A 22,551-nucleotide genomic window follows, 5' to 3' on the forward strand; every position below is an offset into this window, starting at 1 on the left:
TTGTGTGGCCAGAAGGCTTACCATTCTGCAAAATCTCATGAAAATGGAAACGGTTTGATAGGTACCCAGCAAGCCCACGAGAGAGTCGTGCGTGCTTGTTACCCGGGGAGGCCCTGGAAGGGAAAATCTAGCCCTGCAGCTAGGGAGCACCTGCAGGGGAAGTCAGAGCCAGGTGGCCCCTCAGCTGATGCAAGACCCAAGGCCCTGATGCTCGGGGAGCACAGACAAAGCTGGCTTTATATTCATTCGTAGCCTGTCTTTTTTAAGTCAGGTTGTTTCGACAGATAAGGTAGAATTGCCTTAATTCTTTCCCCTCCAATCTTTACTTTAGACTGTCTGGATCTTACAATTTAAACCATATTTTAAACTTTAAATAAACAGCAAACTGAATCTTAAGATTCAAATATAAGGCATTCTCACGAATATAACAGGATTAGTAAAAATGTTCCTTGTAGCCATTGTAAGCACTGAGTAGGCATCATCTCTGTAGGCAGGAGAGATTTTTTTATAGGCTCCCTGCTGTGACATAAAAGGCCCAATTGGTCTCCCCTAAAAGCCATGTGTTTATGTTTACGTTGACGTTGTATCTTAACGTCAAATGTATATAGTTCTCAAAATAAAGGCCTTTGAGCCAGGGTTGTTTGAAAAGTTCTGTGGTATTTATATTCTACTTCTTCATGTACCCTGATCTATGCGTGGAACATCACAGTCCGGTAAACCCAGGGCATAACCCGAAGAAGGAACGAGAAAGGCTAAGCGATGAGGGTGGGGGGGTCCTACTGCACCTTTTAGTCAGAAGAGATGAAGGCTCAGGGAGAGATGACTGACATTTACAAAACCATAAGAACAGGATCCAGCCAGCAGTGCCAGCACACAATACCGTCCTTGAAGTTTTGTTATTGTCATTGCTGTTTATGGGGAAAAAGGATGGGAAGTTGTGGATGTTCTTTGGGTTTTTTTCAAGACAGCCCAGACTGGCCTCAAACTCATGATCCTGCTGCCTCAATCTCCTGAGAGCTAGGATTTCCTGGTTCAAAGGTGGCTTTTGCATAAAGACAGCATTAAGTGACATGGTGGTAGTAATTCTGTGGACACTGTTATCCAGAGATGCTCTAATTAGAAAAGAAAAAGTAAGTTGAAGAGAATGATGACTTTGATGATAACTAAATATTGTGCAATTCCAGGCATGCCTTACAGGAAGCAACCTTGTTTGCTGTCTTTCCCTCAAACTATCCCTAGTTGTTACCTAGGGTCAGGTTACTTGGTGAGAGACAGTAGGCCTGTGGTCTGATTGGCCGTGGTGATGATTCTGTGAAGAGTGTGCCAGTTTTGGCAAGTGTTCATTCACCTGCCCTTCCCTTGCCTCCTTTAAGGTAAAGGAGCCCAGTCTCTGGAATTCAGTGACTTTGTAAGATTCGGGGGACTGTCTTCATTACCATAACTTGAACACAGAAGACCAGCATAAGGTTGGCTCCACACTAGCATGGTGAGAACTCAGTCTGCCAGCAGAATTTCAGAACCATGGCTTATGCTAATTTAAGATTCCTTTTGCTGCCATCCCTGAGACCTGGCTTCTCACAATATTTACTTTCTTGTAAAGAATTAAAGAAGAGTAGCAAATTGATGAGGGAGGAGGTTATTCTTGGAATAGCTAATTTATCTGGTGACATTTCCTCTGTCCTTTTTCACCTTTCTCTCCTCCCCTCTTCCCTTCCCTTCCTCTGCTTCATTGAGGCAGGAAGGGTGATAAAAGGCATGACGTAACTCAAGAGTCTCCTCAGAATGCCAACACCAGTTTCCCTCACTGGCTTGTAAAACCTCTTTCCTTCCAGTAAGTGGCTAGTTATGGTCCCCAGCAAGTACACATGCTAAATATACAAAGCATTGACTGCAGGGACCCCTCTCTGTCCTCCTGGGTCTATCTAGCTTGAAGCTGATCTGTGGAATGGCTGAAGCCAGCTGAATTACAGTAGGTGCTTAGAAACTGCTTTTGCTGAGAAACATTGGCTCCTTACTCTGGCCTGCAAACATCCAAAGGGCAACTGAAAGCAAGGAAAAGCTTGGCATCCCTGCCTCCATCTTGTATCTGATTGTGCGCTGAGCCATTCTCCCTGCAGACACTAGGAAAGATAGGACTAATGGATAACATCTTGTGGCAAGAGTTGAAATGGCGTCCCAGGCAACAATGACTTATTCTGACCAGATTGCTTCCCCTCAAGTGATGACAGGGACAACTTCTCCAGACCCTCTTGATACTGATCAACCAGGCCACACTTTGCAGGGATTGTTTGATAATTGTGCATCTCTCTCCCCTGCTCTAGTTCCTCTTCTACTTAAACCTAAAGTTCAAGTATGAGTATTGGACATAGGTGAAGGGCTTACCTCCTTCTTCCTGCAGTGTGCCCCTCCCACATAATAAGCCTCCATTCTCTGCCCTTCAGCACTACTCTTTTCTTTATTGGGCATATTGGGATGACTGGAGGACCTGATATGTGGAACCCCTGGAGTTGGGCCTGTGACCCAGAACTCCAGTTATAGAATCTTCTCCAGAAATGAAAAAGGAGGCAAGCTCTTCCATATATCCCAGTTGGTTTCCATAATAAAATAAGGGTCAACATCTAGGTAGAGCCCCTTCTCTCTAAAGTGGGGAAGGAGTGTTGGCTATCCAAGAACCATACAACTTAAGAATGTGAAGAAAATCATTCTTCTCTCTCTCTCTCCAAAAATGTACTGTTAAATTGCAAATGGATCTGTAAGCCTTGACTCTTCAAGTGTGTATTAAAATGGAACAAAAGGACAATTGAACGAGACAGCACTAAGCTGGGTTGATGGGCAGTAGGAGCTCTTTCAAACGGTTCCTTTAAGGCTTGGGCATTCTGAATTCAACACAGTCCCTTTTCAACCACCTTAGGCATTTGTTTTAAATAACTCTTTACAAAGTAAATGATTCAACAAAGGACTTCAAAACTGTGTTTCTGACCAGCAAAATAAGTACAGACTCCAGATGTTTCTCATTTTTCTATGTCACTAGCTCAAACTCAGAAATCTCTTGTTTATTGGACGTTTATTTAATCCTAATGTTTTACATACCTCTTTCCCAAGAGCTCCCCCCACCCCTTTCCATCTCTGCATCCCTCCTTTACCAAAGCCAGTTACAGGGTAACTGGCCAGAGACATAACTGTACCTTTCCAGCACATTTCTCTAAGCAGTTAGGCAGATAAATCACTTTTCTAGTCCTCTTAAGGTTCTTTGATCTTCTGATGTCTGCACTTGAGTCACCCAGATGGCCTATGGGAGTTTGTTCCAAGGGCTGGTTGACATTAAAGGATCTATGAGTTGTTATTCTGTGCTCTCCTAGCACTATTGCTGGGCTGTGGGTAATTGTCATCCATGATTTTTCATGTCCCTAATGTTACCTGGTCCTATGTTGCAGTACCAGCAGTGGCCAAGGAACTAGGGAAGCAGAGAACAGAGAGGTGACAATAACAACAAATATTCATGGAAAATAAGATATAGCAGTGGTGGTGGGGCTGCGTTCTGGTGGGGATAGGGACACTTACATGGAGGTAAGTCACCCAAGGGAGACACACTTGAGCTGTTCCCTATGTGTTTGTCTTTAATGGGACATGGTCTGAGGTGACATTTTTGAATTTATAATTCTATTAATGTGAAATTGTCTCTAAGCATGGCCAGTATTTATTAAGGTGGTCACTGTCAAGTGCTCCTGGTCATCTGCAGCATTTCTTAGAAAAATCCCACCAAGTAGATTGCCTTATCTCCATTTCATAAACCAGGAAGCTGAGTCTTAGAATCTAGCACCTACTTGCTCAAGAACTGTGCACGATTGGAAGAGAAATCACACATATTTTTGCAAAGTATCTTTGCTCTTCAGCAAAGATACTTTGAGACAGCATTTAGCCATCATTTCCAAATGTTAGCATCCCATATATAAGATTCTTAAGTTGAGTGTGTAAGTCATAGGTACCCCCAGGTTTACACCAAATCATAATCTGTTTGGAGGTGATATGGCTACTGGGAAGCTATCTAAGCTGGCTTCCAGAGTGGGCAGTACCGGATATTGCAGAGAATGCCAGGGGATGGGGGCATGGCTCAAGTAGCAAGAGTACCACCTAGCAAGCCTGAGGTTCTGAGATCAAACGCCAACGCCACCAAGAAAAAAAGAAAAAGAAAAACCAAAACTCTAACATGTTCTCAGTACTGCAAGAGAGCACGATCATATTTTGGACAACATAATCCTTTGCAAATGACCTTGGAGGAAACAGTTCAATATTTCTAGTCCACATAAAAATACTCACTTCTAAGGAGAAGGGCCTGTGGATATTTAATGTAAAAGGTAGCCAGCTTAGAAGTCAGGCACCTTTTATAGGCATGTCTTCTGTGACTGTTTTCCTTCTCAAAGCTAACAAGGGATTTAAATCAGCTTATTCGTTGACAACTTCTACTGAAAACCCAGTTTTGATAGAGTCTCCTGTTAAGCAGCATTTAAGTTGTCATAAAGACAGTATGTCTGGTATGATGTGTGATTTTATAAAGCCAAATTTAGCTTGCTAGATGAGAAATGGATAAACTTGAAGGAAGAAAAGGCAATGGAGATAAGAAAGACAAGTAGAGGGTGAGTTCAGTCAAAGTACATTATATGCATGTATGGAAACATCACAATAAAAGCCCTTCCTGCAATTAATAGACACTAAAAAAAAAAAAAACCACACACATTCTAAACACACACACACACACACACACACACACACACACTCTCACAAAAGGCAATGGGGAAAAAAATGAAAAAGAGACATCAAAACCAACAAATTTCATCAGAGACATTCTCTGTTCCTTTGGTCCATGAAGTCAATTTAAAATTGATTCTCGCAGTTTTGTGTATATCAGAATCATCTGGAAGTTTTAAAGTACAGCGCACAGCCTGAGACACGGCATTTCTCACCAGTTCTCAGCTGGGGCTTATGCTTCTGGCTAGTGATCCCCATTTTCAGATCCACTACCCCCCAAATGAATCCCTGAGTGTATGTGGGTGGAAATTCTGTTTTACCTTCCCCATTTTGCAGTCTAGACATCTCTGCCCAAGAATGTCACCATCTTTAGATTTTCTAAATTTGAAGTTATATTTAAAGAAAGGTTTATAGATTCACATTTAATATATCTTACCTGATGAAATTTGGTAAGTGTCTAACCACAGACTTCATGAGAAAAAAACCAGATGTGACAGCTGTTGAGAGAAAGATAAGGGACAATCAAGAATGGAAATAAAAATTCTCTATCATAACTGATATTAACTCTAGGATAGAATAAACAGCATTATACCAACGCTATAAAAGTTAGATTTTCTATATCACTTTTTATTAGCAACTTATACTTGTAGATGAAAAAGATGCAACTGGATTGATAGAGTGACCAGTAAGGAAAATTTCATAAATTAACAATAAATAAATATTCAATCCTATTGAATAGAAAGTGACGATATCAGAGTTACAACTAATATTCTAAACAATGTTAATGTTTGTTTTAATCCAACTATTGTTTGCCTATGATACAGCACTATTTTTAAGCCATCAGAGCATTAAATTTTTTTGCTTGCTTATTGTGTGTTTGTTTTTTGAGACAGGGTCTCACTACATAGCCAAGGCTGGCCCTGAACTCATGATTCTCAGTCTCCCAAGTCCTGGGATTATTGGTGAGTGCCACCACTCCAAAAAAAAAAATTTGGATTCCAAAGTCTGCTTCCTAATACAATGATGTGATCTGATCATTTGATCTTTTATTTAGATTTTGGATTATCAAATGACCGACATAAACAAGTAAGAGGCACATATGTGTGATGCTTGTGAGGGCAAGAATGGAAACAGTAGTTCTAGGCTAGGTGCAGTGGCCCGTGCCTGTAATCCCAGCTACTTGGGAGGTGGAGATTGGGAAGATCGAGGTGAGCAAAATGTAAGACCCTATCTTAACAAACAAACTGGTCATGGTAGTGTACATTTGTAATCCCAGCCATGTGGGTGTAGGTAGAAGGGTAGTGATATGAGGCAGGCCCTGGGCAAGAACAGAGACTATCTGAAAAATAACCTAAAGCAAAAAGGGATGGAGATGTGATGTAAGTGGTAGAGTATTTGCCTAGCAAGGGTTCAAACCCCAGTACCACCACCAAAAACAAGAAGAAATAAACAAAAAGTGGGGGCAGGGCACATTCTGGGTATTTTATCAGCCTTTCCAGGTAAGGGAGGAAATTTTCTTCAGTCAGGGCATCAACTCAACCACAACTGGTCTCTTCCCATCAGCCTCTGGATTCCATCACATCAGAGATCTGTAGATCTCACTGCTCTCTTACTATTTTTTAAAATTTTTTATTATCATATTATTGTATTTGGGGGGACATTTACAAAAGTGCTTACAATATATCTTAGTCAAATTCACCCCCTCCCTCATTCTCCTTTGTTCTCCCTTTTCCCCTTCTTAGAATAGTTTCAACAAGTCTCATTGGTCCATTTTCGTACATGAGCCATACTTCTTTTTCACTTGCAAGTGGCATTGAACAACTCAACCCAAATGCTGGGCCCTCACAGCCTGACACAGCAACCTTGCTGTTCTAGCTTTGTTGCCTGCTCTTGGCAGTGGAGAGATAACTTTAATGGCCAAGACATGGCAAAAGGTGGCGGCAATGACCATGTCTTGGCTACCCCAGCCTCCCTCCCCCATAGGGACAAAGATGGCGGCTCTTCTTCCTGGAGTTTCCACACTCTCCACTCCCTTCCTCCACCCCCTACTACTGATTTCTGGATTAAGGCTGATCACAGCCCACACTATCCAAAGCCCTCTAAGAAGAACTAGAGTTCTGACATGTGACTGTGAAACCCTGACTTGGCCTTCTTTAGACAGGCCCACCATTTTTTAAATGTCTAAATCAATGGACTATTTCCTGATGACAAGACTTGGCTCAGAAAATTTCTCCTTCATAGTCAAGGCCACCTCCCCTACACAGGACTAAATATAGCCTACAATAGTTTGATTCTAGAAAGACAGGATGAATTCATAGCTCTTTTGCCAAGTGTTTTCCTCTTAAAGGTTGATGGCCAGCCAGTGCTCGTCAGCTCATCAGGGCAAGCTGCCCACAGACTTGAACTTGTTAGCTTGCCTAGGCCAGAAATGCGGAACTTCAAGACGTTAAACTCATGCCAAGTATAGCTATGTATTTGTGTGTCAGCAAATGCAATTTTCTTTCCCTTTATTGAAAACAAAACATTGACTGCTAACATTTCTTGAGCTTTGAGGTTGCCATAAAAGAAGTATTAGTTACGAGTCGTGCCCTGGAAGTGAAGTCTGAATGGAAGACCTGCAATGTGAGCTAGTTAGGAATAATGAAAGAAAGGATGGAGTTAAGCTTCAATCTTATCCGCTAAGCACAGCCCTTAGAGATGTATGATGTCAGAGTCAAGGACAGGGAGAGGAAAGAAGTGATTAAGGAAAGATGAAAGGATGCGTGACTCCTGCAAAAGGATGGGTGGTCTTTGTGTTTTATTTAGAAAACAAACACACTGGTTTGAACAATTTAGCATCACTCAGCAAATATTCTTATGGGGGTCCAAAAGTCTCATACTGTAACCAGTGGGCTTAAAGGACTTTTTTGTTTGACCTTCATTTGTAAAATTTTTAAGCAAATTTGAAGTGGTTGTGAACATTAACACATCGAAAGATTTTATATGAAAAAAAAAAAACCTGGTCTACATTACTGCCCACACCACTCCCTGTGGCTTCTCCCACCTGAGCTGCTCTGCTCATCCTCAGTACCTGTGTGGCCCCTGTGGGCACTGAGTTTTCAGTGTCTGCTGCACTTACCAGAGTCTTCCGCACAGGGGAAGGTGTGGCAAATGCTCTACTCCAATCAGTTTGATCAAAACAAATGCTCCTGCTTCTCGGCCCCTTTACAAGTATAACAACTTGCTCACAGAAGGATACTTTATAGAACATTGTTCACTGTTTAGGGAGAAAGCCATCTTGGACAATGCATGCAGAATCGAGCCTTTTGTTCTGAGGTACATTGGGGATGGTGACTTAGAATGCATATTCAACAGGCTGTGCTATATAGGAAGGACAGTGCTCCAGTAACTGTTTGCTTTAGCAGGACAGGTGAAGCAAATTTTATGTAGACAAACTGGGACTGATAAAGTATAAAAATCGAAGTTGATGATCCTGTTTTTCAGAGTTTTCTATTTTACAAAGACTTTTATTTAAACACAGTTACGTGCATTTGATCTATGGTCACATCTACCTGTACAGTGTCCCTGTGTAGCCTGTGAAGCCAGGCACATCTATATGCAAGTGTCACATGGACGGGGTGAAAGGTAGGGGTTGTGCAAGCGATGGGGAGGTGCCAATGGCCTGAGATGAATTTGGAACGAGTAGTAGAATGTCATTCATTCATTCACTTCACCACCCTCCAAACGCATGCATTTCTTTAGCCCAGTGGACGTTTGTCTTAGTCCTCCTAATAACCAGCCCTATGAACTTGGGCAGATCCATTAACCCTACTTGTTTTTTTGTTTCTCTAATGTGGGAGCCATATTAAATTATCTTTAGGTCTCCTAAAGATGGAACATAACATTTTCCTAGACATGGGGGCACAGAGTAAAAGGAGTCCAGTTTGTTTAGGCTTAGTAATTGAACTTGGCCCTGGATGTCTGTGCAATCAGGTCCATGTGTAATTTGCAGCCATCAGTGGGACTGCTTTGCTCTGTCCAGGTTGGCTCCTCTCTCAGTTAGTTGGTCTTGAAGTTCACTGGGAGATACCCAGGGCTTTTTGGGTCTTAAATATTGTATGATCCCCCAAGTTGGCTCTCTTTTAAGCCCCAGTTTCCTTTGGCTGGTTTAGAGGATGGGATTTTACTTTCTCTGTTTGGAACCATATAAGAAGAGAAGGAGGATAAATTTGCACTACCCCCTGAGAATGGAAAAATTGTTGAAAATATTACATGAAACATTTGAGTTGTTCATTGTTTTAAGAAAGAAGAAGGAAAATTCTGGGTTTTTTTCTTTTTTAAATTTCAAAATTTGCCTTATCCTAATAAAGCATGGAGGGAGATTCTATTGTAATGTTTTGAGGGAGGAGATCATGAAATGAGAGAACATTTTTATCAGATAGGACACGGGGTCAGTTGAAGCCAGTTGTAAGTATATCAGTTTACTATTTGGAACAGAAGTCAGTCTCTAAGACCCTGGGCAGCTATAGGCAGTGCTACCCCATTGAGCTCTACAGACTTTTCACTCTTTTTTTCTTCAGCAGTAATGGATATTTATTCTAGAATAATTATAAGATATGAAAACAATAAATCCTCCAAATTTTCCCCACTCACAAACTTCTACATTTAACATTTTGATGTATGTGCTTCTAGCAAATATGAATGTGTACATTACGTAGTTTAAAAATTGGATTGTAGTATAAATATTCATGCATATTAATACACGTGAATGCATAGAAATATTATATATACATGGAAGTAATGGTGAAAGCCTACATGAGGTTGGGAAGCCATGTGTCTTGAAAGATATAATTGAAGACTTATCCTGGAGTAGGTGGTCTATCTTAATACTCTTCATTTTGTGGTTTTATAAGGTTGGCCATCAGAAAATGGACGATTTTAATATAACAGTGCCGTATGCATTAATATCTATAAGCCTAACACTATTGATCAAGGATGTTGCAGAAATAGAAAGCAGATCAATTTTTCATAATGTAAAAGTGGTGCATTTTGTAGAAGTGCTGGTCATTTTCTCTCCAGCTTGATAACTGGGGGAATTTGATGGCTGGCTAGTGGACATCAGTCTTGGCCCCATCTTGCGCTGAAGTCACTTGACTTTTAGGCGGAGGACAGTTGATGATGAAGTCCATTGGGTAAATACCAAACTGCCAAACCTTGAGCTAGAAGCTAATGTGGAGAATTTTAAACCTTTTTGTTTTTTTCTAACAGTGATCTTCAGGAAGACATAAATCTTATATTGTAACCAGGAGCAACCCTTATATATATATATAAGACTGAAATTAAGATTACTTGGGAAAGTGTTAACCTCCACAAAACAAAACACATTCTGATGTTTCCTATTTTATTCTGTGTGTTTCCATTCATTCCATTCATCCCATCCCATCTCATTCCATTCTTTTTTTTTTTTAAATTATGGTCAAGAACACAGTAAGTTAATATCTCAACTGTCTGATTCTCAGAGGCGGGGGAGTTGTTTTGTTTTGCAGTACTGGGGATTGAACTCAGGGCTCAGGATTGCAAATGCTCTACCACTTGAGCCAGGCCTTGGTCCCCTTTGCTTCTCAGTTTGAAGTATACTAAGCTAAAGGAAAGTGACTATCCACCTATTCTGATTCATGGATTTAAGACCCCCTAACATTGTAATTTATGTAGATAAGATCTATAAATAATTATGCATATAAATGTCAACTATTTTCTGCTATTTTTAAAAAAGATTATTTTGGAGGAGCTTTACATCTATGGAATCCAGATATTTATTTAGAATAAATTCAAACTCAGATTCTATGTAAAATATAAAATCCACAGGATTGCTTCAAAACAACAGTTGTTATCACTTAAGAATCAGTAACTTTGGGATTACATGGACTTTCAGTAAATTTACCCAAATGAAACTCAACAAATGCATCCTTTGGTGCTCACATACAATTGCTTGCTCATACCAGCGACAAAAACTCAAAAAGTAAACTTTATCAGTCACTCAGATTGAGTGAAAAAACTAATTTTTCCATGGCTAAATAGAAGCTGAGATTTTGCTCATTTAAAAAAGAAAAAGTGTCCAACACCAAAGAGAATGTGACCCAGGACAGAAAAAGGAACCATGTTTGACCTGAGGACACAACATGTGCATGATGACTTCCGTCTAAGGCTATGCTGTAGTTCTCTCAGGCTCTCTGTTGCTAGCGGAAGGAATGAACTAAATCCTGACCTGGCATTCTCTGATTCTTGGTGAGTCATTCAAATAAAACAAGGACAGCCACCACCTTTACCACCACCAAAAACCTCTTCCTATTTCTGAAGACTGAAAATGAGAACAGTTGTTTCTTTTTAAATATTTAAAAACAAACCCCAAAACACCTTTGGGCAGGAGGTCTAGAAGAGTACACCTTACCTCCTGCCATCACTTCTTGGTACTTGAACCTACTGGGCTCATTGGATACGTGCCAGCAACATCTTCAAGCTCAACACAGCTCTCCACACTTACTCCAAAAGGGTTACAGTAACATTTGGCAAGTTTGTTCCAGTGTAACAACTCCCTGTGAAGAAGTCATTTCAGTTTGGGAAAAATATTGTCATTTGGTCACTCAATTTGTATTGCTCTGAAAGTTGCCAGACTTGTCCTGGCAGGCATTAATGTTAAGAACTTTCATCTTCCTTGGCTCCACCTTCTCTGTGTGTGTGCAGAGCAGAACAAAGGAAGAGGCCCCAGGCAGTGCCATCTAAGAAGCCAAAGAGAGGTCGGGTTTTGAGTGGATAATGACCTCTGAATTATAAAAGCTTCTCCTCAAAGCTTTGCTCCACATGTTTACAGGCTGTACAAATGGAACCGTTGAATAGTACACCATGGGAAACTAAGGGACAAGGATGGAGCTGTCATTACTCCTCCCAGGAAAGAGAATTTCTCCATGTTTTTTATTCTCTTCAAATATACACACACAGGGAACATATGCACATATATTTTCCTGTATTTTTAATTAGGACTATATTGTACATGGTGATAGACTTCTTTCTGTCAGTGACATGGCACCTGATTTTGGCAAACACAAGCTCCTACATGCAAGTGAAGTCACTCTGCTTATTTAAACATTTGCTTTTGCTCATGCTTGGACGAAGGTTGTTGCCCTGAGGCCTTTCAAACAGGGCCCTTGACCCCTCTTTCTAAGGCTGTTGTTCTGCTCCTCAGAAGGTGTTTAATTATATCCTTTAAATCACACATTATTCTGAGTCCCCTGCTGTCCCTAATCCCTCTCTGTCAAAGTTGTCCTATCTCTGCTCTCTCTCAGATCCCAGTGCTCCATACTTAAAATGGAGGACAATCTGCTGAGTCCAGGCTTTTCCATTTTACCTCTTCTCTTCTCCAAGGGACAAATTTCCTTTTCATCTCATCATCTAAAAACCATTAAAAAAGAGCTTTTATCTAAAACTAGGCTATACATGTTTCTGCCCAAATTCATTCTTGTAGAGAGGAGACTCAGGGTTGGAGACAAACTTAAATCATGTAGTGCCTCAAAGATCAAAGACACCAGCCTAGCCCTAATGCAAAGACTGTGCATTTAAATGTTTAAAAGTGATGACGAATATGAGTGTAGTGCAGAGAAAGACTCAATAGACCGGAGCATGAAACTTGAACATAACCAAGGGAGGTTTGGAGAGGAAATAGAGCCTCTCAGAGGGGGTGAAGTAAAATCGAGCAAGGAGTAATACAAATAATCAATACAGCTACAGTAAGAAAAATCAGCACCTAGCTGCCTTTCCAGGAAGAACACTTTCATAATAAAAGTTTTCAAATTGGTCATAATACAATTTCTTTCCAGTGGCAAAGGTGATGAGAAGCTAGGATGTTAACGATTTGCAATTGCAAAGTTATACATCACGTGGAAATTCTGAAAACAAAATTGTATAAGGATATCAATAAGTATATAGCTATAAAATCTTAATATCAGTGAATAAGTCTGGAGTCTCCCAAGCTGATTCCATGCAGAATTTTTGGTAGTCATCAGTGTCATAATAGACCTCTTACACACTTTCTTCGTTATTCTATCACTTATTATTACTGAGATACACATTTAATTGAAGTTGTATTACAACTACAATATCTTTTTCTCTATTATGGCTCTGGCTCTGAGGTAGGCTAAAATTAGGAAGAGTTCAGGACTCATGGAAAAATATTACATCTTAGGTTAACCATGCTTTGGCTCAGGAACCACCCTCACCTGGCCCACGCCCCTCTCCCCACTCATCGATTATTGGATGGGGATCTCCAACAAGTGTTCTCCCCTTCCCATAGGTTATGGTAGGTTTTAGAAGCACCTGAAGATCAGAAACACGCTCTCTCAACTTCTGGCTTCCACCTGGGCCCCACCATACTTCCATTTGTATTTCCCTTCCCTAACTTTTAATAAACTCAATTTATACCCAAGTGTCCTGCCATGGATTCTTCCCTGTGGGATACAAAGAATATGGAAATCTTCTGATCACAGACTACACCAGTGCTATTAACAGTTCTTTTTTTTTTGGTGGGACTAGGGTTTGAACTCAGGGCTTCACCCTTGCCCAGCATGTGCTCTAGCTCTTGATAGTTATGCCTTATAGTAACAAGGGGACTTTAAAACATATTTAAAGCAAATATGGAACTTCTTTGACACATTGAGAGATGGGGGTCTTTCATTCTTCCCATTGAGTTGATCAGTAATCTGTAAGTCTATTACTTTGGAAATGATGCTGTCTGAGGTTAGGTCAGCAATGGCCATAAAACTTCCTCTTAGGTCTCTCCCTGATGCTCACTCTGGGAGGAGCCGGACACTACGGAAGACATCTGGCTATTCCGAGACCGCCTTGCTGCAAGGGCTACAGCCTACAGTCAACACAACTGCCAGACATGTCAGAAGGAAATCTCAAGGTCATTTCAGTTACGTAGTCATGCCCTCTCCTCAATCTCCCTAGCTGAGGTCACAGACATTGTAGAAAGAGTTAAGCTATCTTACTATGTCCTGTCTGAATTCTTGGGTAACAGAATCCAAGAATATAATAAGTGGTAGTTTTGTGTCTCTAAGTTAGGGTGGCTTATTATACAGACATAGTAACTGGAATAACTGTGTTTTTAATATACCTTATTAAATTCAATTCAGGTTATAAAATCTACTGGAAGAAAGACTGTGCTGACTCAAATCGTCTTGGTTATACATTTTCCTAATCTATTATGATTTAGTGACAGTACAGAAATTGCACTTGGGCTGGGGAGAGGGGGTCCAGGGAGAGGAAGACTTGGATGATCTTGGGCAGGAAGTAAAATGCAGAACCTTATCTCGGTTAACACTGCAGGGGCTCATCCAGTCACCACACACAATCTACTTCCCATTCCTACTCATCCTGAACTACTTTAGCACCAAGGCTTTCATAAAACATTGTCTCTGGGCCAGCTTGCAGATGCCAGGGTGCCACATGGTGAGAATAATGCACCTGCCCATCAACTACCTGACAAATGGTGTCATGCATGGTCTCCTGGATAGAGATGGACTTATCTTCCTGGGTAAGGTCTGGATCTGAGGTCCTGTCTACTCCCATTTGTCCCCAGATCCAGCAATCTCTTGTTAATATTTACATTCTGATTAAGAGACCAAGATATTCATTTGGGAATCATGGATCCCATGGATGTGGGAGCAGGGCAGGCCAGAGAGGCAGAGGTGATAGATTTTTACTTTTCAGTGATCTAGGATTCCTCACAGTGTCATTTCTCAACTCATGTGAAGTGAAAGAAGCAACTGATGCCAGTATTGGACTTCGGAAGGTAGATAAGGCCAGGATGGGAATCTTTGATTTGGGTCAAATTCTACAGAATAAGAAGCTAAATTGAATTGGAAGTTTTGGAAATGTAGTTTTATAAAATGGTTTAACACTAGGCTCTTCCTATAAGATCAGACTTTCTGGGGGAAATGTGTATATATATATATATACATTATATATATATAAAAACATATATTTTTATATATTATATATAAATATATAATATATTTATATTTTATATATAAATATATATTTTATATAATATAAATTTATATAATATAAAATATGTACATTATATATATAAATGTATATATATATGTGTATATATATATATATATATATATATATACATTTTTGATGGGATTAAATGTGAATCTATGTTTATTTCTTCCTTTTTTCTTTTCCATGAATCATGATCCTGAAAAAACTTAAAATAAATCTGAAGGGATCATATGCATTATTTACATATCCTTGACCTTCATTTTCAACTGAATAAAGTCTTCCTAGCCACTCCCATGAAAACCCCTCTACTGGGTGGTCAGAGCTCTTCAGTTCAAGACTTTTTCTGAAGCTCATCAGGTCAATGTCAGGCTGAGGTCACAGAAAACCCATCCAAGTGCACTGTCAAATTCACTGCAATCTTTGCTTCCAAGTCTCCTGCTATGTGCCTGCAGCTCTCTTACTTAAATGCAGGATGTACAGCTTCACACTTCGTCCTCTATAGATAGAAGGCGCATTTCCCTGGATCTCAGAACACAGGTGATAATACTTTCCCAGCGCTGGGCCACAGCATGCTCTAGTACAAAGAAGTCCTTTCCAATTGAATAATTTGCTTTCCTTCAATCTCATATTCTCCTCAATGACTTTGTAATAGGGTTGGGGTACAGGATACAAGAGAAACTATTGATAACCTGAGAACCTGGAGTCATCATTTATATATAGGAATCACAGCCACAGTGATTTCTTTACTCTGTAGTTATAAGTGGCTGAATTTGTCAGAGTCCTCCAGGTGCAGCCTTTAGAAGGAGCTGGTGTAAACGTTTCCTGCAGGAAGACTTCATCAGAAAAGAATTATCTGTACCTAGAGGGCAAAAATTCTGGACTCACTAAATCTTTCTCCAAACCAACAATGGGATGGCAAGTTGCTAACTCATAGTCTTCTGATTGACTTAATAATGTGGACTTTTCTGTGGAATCTGAGTCAGTGCACAATAGAGATAAACATGCACACCCATGGTTATCAAAGTATAGGCACAAAAGCGAGGTCGTGGAATCAGCTTAGGTGCCCATCAATGCAGAATGGATAAAGAAAATGGGGTATGTGTATACCATAGAGTACTAGTCAGCCATAAAGAAGAATGAAATCATTTCATTTATAGGAAAATGGATGGAATTGGAGATTATCATGTTAAATGGAATAAGCCAGGATCAGAAAGGCAAATAACAAATATTTTATCTTATATGCAGAATCTACTATTTCTTTTTAAATAGACATGAAAGTGGAAGGGGGCACTTTTTGGGAAAAGGAAGGAGAAAGGGGACCAATGGGAAAGGGGATACAAGAAGGTGTGTGGGGGGGACAAATATGATCATAGCCTGTATGTGTATGACAATGTCATGAGGAAACTCAATAAATATCTAAAAGGTCCTTTTTCAAAAATATAGAATATAAACCTTATAGATGACAATAATCCAAAATTCATTTCATTCAATAAACTGTTTTTAAAATGCAAACATCAAATTGCTTCCTCCCTAATACCAAGATGATGAACTAGAAACATTTTTCCCATTTTTATTAGGATGTATTCATTGTGCAGGGGGGAATTCATCATGCCAATTCCCAATAGCCTTACATTCTACATTGGTTAAATCTCCCCCATCAACACTCTCCCACAACCCCTCTCCCCGCCCCACTTACAGCTCTTGCAAGAGGTTTCATCGCTCAATTTCATTCATGTCTATGAAGCCCATCAACCATATTCCCTCACCGTCACCTCCTTCGTTCACCATCCCTCTTCCCAGAAGTATCTCCCCACACACACTGTCCCTATTTTACTGTCCTATCTTTCATTATTAATTCCAAAGTCAACCCTTCAAAGGGGTTTCTTGATGTATCCCACCTGTGAGTACACTTTACTTTGGTCAGTTCAGGGTAGGATGCAAGAAGGGCCCCTGGTGAGGACTTTTGATGCCTAAAACAAAAAGAAAAAAAATGCAGAAGGATGGATTTGAAGGAGTGGAATGTCAAGAGACACCTTCTCACTTGGCTATGACACCAAACCCATGCCCAGTGTGCTCTGACACACTACTGCTGCCTACACAAATATTAGCCTGTGTGTGACTATTTCTACTCCATTCAAAGTATAATTTGCTATATAACTATAGAGGACATGGGTAAGAAGCTTCTATTTTAAGACTTTCTTATCAAAGAAAATTTTAGTAAGTATAAGGTTTCACTTAGTTTTGGGTAGGATGATACTCATGTCATTGTATCAGGGAGTCTCTGCCTATTCTCATCTAGATTGTGATAGAAAGCAAAGCAAAGCATAGGTCAACACATGTTTATTTCATATTAATCAATGTGTTGCAGGCTGCTGGTGCCCACTACTATAGAAGATACACAGTGAATACAGAACAGTCCCAGGAGAAAAGAACTTCAGAATATAAAGACAGATGACTAAAAGAAGTGTCATAAAAGAGAAAGGACAAAATTAATAAATTACATTACTATGTACAATGTAAAGACTTCAGGTGTCTCTAGAAATGGCTTAATGGTTCATCTTTCTGCTTTCGAACATAAATGCTTTTACACTTGCTTCTTAAAACTTCTAGAAAAGAGCCAGGTATGGTAAGGGATGCTGTAACCCTAGCAACTCTGGAGCAAATGTATAAAACCCAATCTGAAAGCAAATTAAAAGCAAAATGTCTGGGAGCATGGCTTAAGTGGCATAGAGCTTGCCTAGCAAGTGTAAGACTCTAAGTTCAAACTCTAGTACTGAAAAAATAAAAGTTCTAGAAAAGGTGTCCTCATTATTTCATGTAACCAATCTACCTGTCCAGGAAAGTGGTTATGCAGATTGCAAGGCTCATACTACAAGAAGGAAACTGGGGAGGGAGGGGAAGGGGGGAGAGGGAAAGCCCAGAGATAGGAGGAAGTTTGGTGGAGAAGAGCTGGATAGAATGCCAGAGCAGACATATAAACTCTAGTGTGCCTGAGAATCAATCAGCAGGAAGCCTTTTTCAGGGAAAAATTTAAAAATGCAAATACCTGGAACATATAATCACAACCAGAGAATTCTGATGGGATTGGCCAGAGGTGAGACCCAAGAATCTGCATGTTAAGAAGCAATCTGAGTGTTTCTGAAGCAGTTAGTCCAAGAACCACACTTCAAGAAACACCAAAAACACATGATTGTTGAACACTTTTAGAAGGTAAAAATCATGACCTTTATGTAGGGAGAGATGGGAATAAATCATATGTTCCCACTGAATTTATATTTACACATCTTACTTCTTTTCTTTTTTTTTCTTTTTTATTTTATTTATTATTATTTTATTATTCATATGTGCATACAAGGCTTGGGTCATTTCTCCCCTTGCCCCCACCCCCTCTCTTACCACCCACTCCGCCCCCTCCCTCTCCCCCCCACCCCCTCAATACCCAGCAGAAACTATTTTGCCCTTATTTCTAATTTTGTTGTAGAGAGAGTATAAGCAATAATAGGAAGGAACAAGGGTTTTTGCTGGTTGACATAAGGATAGCTATACAGGGCATTGACTCACATTGATTTCCTGTGCATGTGTGTTACCTTCTAGGTTAATTCTTTTTGATCTCACCTTTTCTCTAGTTCCTGGTCCCCTTTTCCTGTTGGCCTCAGTTGCTTTTAAGGTATCTGCTTTAGTTTCTCTGCGTTGAGGGCAACAAATGCTAGCTAGTTTTTTAGGTGTCTTACCTATCCTCACCCCTCCCTTGTGTGCTCTCGCTTTTATCATGTGCTCATAGTCCAATCCCCTTGTTGTGTTTGCCCTTGATCTAATGTCCACATATGAGGGAGAACATATGATTTTTGGTTTTTTGAGCCAGGCTAACCTCACTCAGAATGATGTTCTCCAATTCCATCCATTTACCAGCAAATGATAACATTTTGTACTTCTTCATGGCTGCATAAAATTCCATTGTGTATAGATACCACATTTTCTTAATCCATTCATCAGTAGTGGGGCATCTTGGCTGTTTCCATAACTTGGCTATTGTGAATAGTGCCGCAATAAACATGGGTGTGCAGGTGCCTCTGGAGTAACCTGTGTCACAGTCTTTTGGGTATATCCCCAAGAGTGGTATTGCTGGATCAAATGGTAGATCAATGTCTAGCTTTTTAAGTAGCCTCCAAATGTTTTTCCAGAGTGGTTGTACTAGTTTACATTCCCACCAACAGTGTAAGAGGGTTCCTTTTTCCCCACATCCTCGCCAACACCTGTTGTTGGTGGTGTTGCTAATGATGGCTATTCTAACAGGGGTGAGGTGGAATCTTAGTGTGGTTTTAATTTGCATTTCCTTTATTGCTAGAGATGGTGAGCATTTTTTCATGTGTTTTTTGGCCATTTGAATTTCTTCTTTTGAGAAATTTCTGTTTAGTTCACTTGCCCATTCCTTTATTGGTTCATTAGTTTTGCAAGAATTTCTTACTTCTTTTCTGAATGAGAGTTGCAATATTCTTTAGAATCAGAGAGTAGGGACCAAACCAAATAAAGCATGATTTGTCTTGCCCTATTTATATGCACCTCTGTCTTCTCTAGCAACCTCACTTCTCTAGGACAATTAAGAAATGGGGCAAAAAAAAAAGTTTCAGAATGGGTAAAACTGACTTGAACAATTCCAGACAATGTGCTCATAAAATAACTCCTCAGTGCCTTGCTGAAAGCTTATTTATTTTAGTTTTAGAACTATCTAAAAGCTTAGCTATAGGGTTTCCTAAGTCAGAGCAGTTAAAATCATAAAATTTGGTAATGCAAGGTACAGTCAGTGGGTGAGGTTGGGGCAGATGCTGGAGGTAGTGAGGAGCATCAGCAAGGAATGACAGCTGGCATCCTGACAGTAAAGACTATGAACAGTAGACAAAAAAACTCATTTAATTTTTAAAATTTACTTTTTACTGACAAATAAAAATGGTGTATTTTAGATTGTACAATATATTTTGATGTATGTACACATTGTAGAATGGCTAGATCAAGCTAATTACTTCACAGTTTTCTCAGTTGAATACACTTAAAACGTATTTCTTTAACGAAGTTCAAGCATACAATACATTATTATTAACTGTAGTCCCACTGTTGCACAAATCTCCTGAATTTATTCTGTCTGACTGAAATTGTGTATTATTTTAAGAACATTTTCTGAATCCCCTCCCATACCTCAGCCTCTGGTAACCATAATTCTGCTCTCTGCTTTTATGAGTTTGATGTTTTTAGATTCCCTATGTATGTGAGATAATGCAGTATTTACCCTTCTGCACCGGTTGCAAATGATAGGATTTCCTTCCTTTTTTAAGGCTGAATAGCATCCCACATTTTCTTACTGTTTGATGGCCACTTAGGTTGACTCCATGTCTTGGTTATTATGAATAGTGCTTCATTTGTCACTTTCTTATTACATACAAGACATCTTGCTAAGTACCAGGAGAAAATAATATGATCCTTCCAAAGGCAAAATTTGGGGTCTGTGAATGAGGGAATCTGGAGTTTAGTAGAACAGTAAGAGATTTAGATCTGGCTTTGGAAGCCGCATATATCCACATTTCAGCTGGAGCTATGTGAGGACGGTTGAAGAGACTGAGAAGGTGACTGGGGCAGCTTAGGACAGAATGAGGTGGCGACCTCACTGTCTGATGATGGTAAATAGGGCACCATAGCACCCTGTTACACATAAGGTAAATACCCTCGTAAGAACCAGAACAGACTACAAAGTTTGGGTGTAATTATGCACTAAATTTTCTTTGGAGCATAAGACTTGACTAAAGTCCTCTCCCCCAACCATCTCCCCCCCACATGAGTACCCAAGAACTTGATCTAAATCATAATGGGAACAGAAATGAGAGTTGCTGAGAAAGTCAAGCTTGACTGAGCCTTGGTTTTATAAAGCAGTTAAACAAATTTCACCACAGAGCTGATTTCAGACCTTAAGAATTGATACTGGTCATTAAGGCTCTCACCTATCACCAATGTAAAATTCTGCAAAGTAAACTGGTACTATGAAACATCTTGACACTCATTAAGAAAAAGAAATACCTTCTAGTCATTCCATAAATGATATGGGAAATGAATACAGTGATTTCAAGTATGCAAATCTGTTAAACGGTGTGAACAAAAGCTTTCTAAATTTTAGCATTGATGTTCATGGGTGGGAGGGAGGAGATAACAAAGGTGGTGTGCTCTAAGTACAAGAGAGGCCTCCTGGTAGGTCACAGGACAGTAGGTGTACACTGTGTCTAATACATTCAGTGAACCTGTACTGCATTTATTCACATGCAAGACAGGAAGGTAAATAATATTTAGCCTTGGCTTTAAGGGAGCTCAAAACTAGTGGAGGTATGTACAAATAACTACATCACAAGCAGGAAGCGATTATAAATTGCCTCTTCATTTCTCTTGTTCCAACCTTTGAACGCTCACCCAAAGCCTCTTGGACCTTACGTAGGAAGTAAACAAGTTCAACATGTAATTAAGTGAATGGCAACACCAACAATAGTTTCTCTTTAATACATCACTACCGGGTTGTTGGTTGCCTTTTAAAACAGCAGCAGACTGCACCAGAATTTAATTACAGCTACAAATTTGTAAGTGCTTGGAATTAATTGGTTCCAAAGGTAATTCCTACACCGCCCAGTTGTGAAAATCAAATGCAGATGGTTTAAAGATTTCCTGGCACATAGTAGGCAATCATTACATATTTGTTGAACGAATAATAGTTAGAACATGACATTCAGTTTAAATTTGACATGAAGTGAGTTGTGTATTATGATTGCACATTGATTGTTATCACTTAGAACTTAAATTCCCACATTGTTTAGATAAGACAGAAATGGTACAGTGAAATTCCTTGGATGTGACTTATTCCCCAACATGCATCTGAAGATCGGTATACTCAGCTGGAAAGCTCAGAGGGCAGGCTTTGCTAGATGACAGCCTTAGCTGTAAAATGATGCCTACGTTTTCATATCACTGCCCCCTTAACCAAGAAAGCTACTGGAGAAATCTTACACTGAAGAAAAGTGTCCATATGACATGGACTTTCAGTGTTCCCTTGCACAGGTCAAGGTGCCAGTTGTTTTTAAAAAAGAAAGTTTATTTTTCAGAAGAGTTTAAAATTTACAGATTACAAAAATAAGTTTCTGAAGTATCTTCTACGCCAAATTCTGTGATTAACATCTCACATTACTGCAGCATATTTATTAGACTTAATGAACCAATACCAATGCATTGTTACTAGCTAGGTCCACACTTCATTCAGATGTCTTTCTTCTGTCCCAGGACTCCATACAGGACACCACGTTACACTTAGTCATCTTGTCACCTGAGGCTCCTCTTGGCTGTGGGAGTTTCTCCAACTTTCCTTGTTTTTAATGACCTTAGTAGTCATTTTGAGTCATACTGGTCAGGTATTTTGCAGAAAGTCCCTTTCCTGGGACTGGTCTCGTGTTTTCCTCATGATGGGACTGTGCTATGGACTCTGGGAAGAAGATCACTGAGTCCACAGGGGCCATTATCATCACCTCACAGTAAGAACACCAGGTAATGGCATTGCCTATCACTGTTGATGCTGAACTGGATCCTATGGCTGGGTGGCGTTTGTTAAGGGTTCTCCACTGTAAAATCACTCTCTCATTCTTTCCATTCTGTGTGCCTTAGAAAGAAGTCACTACACTCAATACACCAAGCCTCCTGTTGCCTAACAACTAGGTAGGGGTTTGAGGGCTGATGCTTTTAGCC

The 22,551-nt window shown here is 39.9% G+C and overlaps 1 protein-coding gene across 3 annotated transcripts in view; it reads right to left on the reverse strand.

The window, feature by feature from the left end:
• Positions 1-22,551, reverse strand: part of Frmd6 (FERM domain containing 6) — a 224,189-nt gene that overhangs the window by 145,736 nt on the left and 55,902 nt on the right. For all 3 annotated transcript variants that reach the window (XM_074067986.1, XM_074067984.1, XM_074067985.1), the window contains exon 2: positions 5,183-5,243. The gene's annotated coding sequence lies outside the window, so the exon portion shown is untranslated. The remainder of the gene's footprint in view (positions 1-5,182; positions 5,244-22,551) is intronic.

Source organism: Castor canadensis, chromosome 3 (genome assembly GCF_047511655.1).
Source record: "Castor canadensis chromosome 3, mCasCan1.hap1v2, whole genome shotgun sequence".
Taxonomy (NCBI): Eukaryota; Metazoa; Chordata; class Mammalia; order Rodentia; family Castoridae; genus Castor; species Castor canadensis.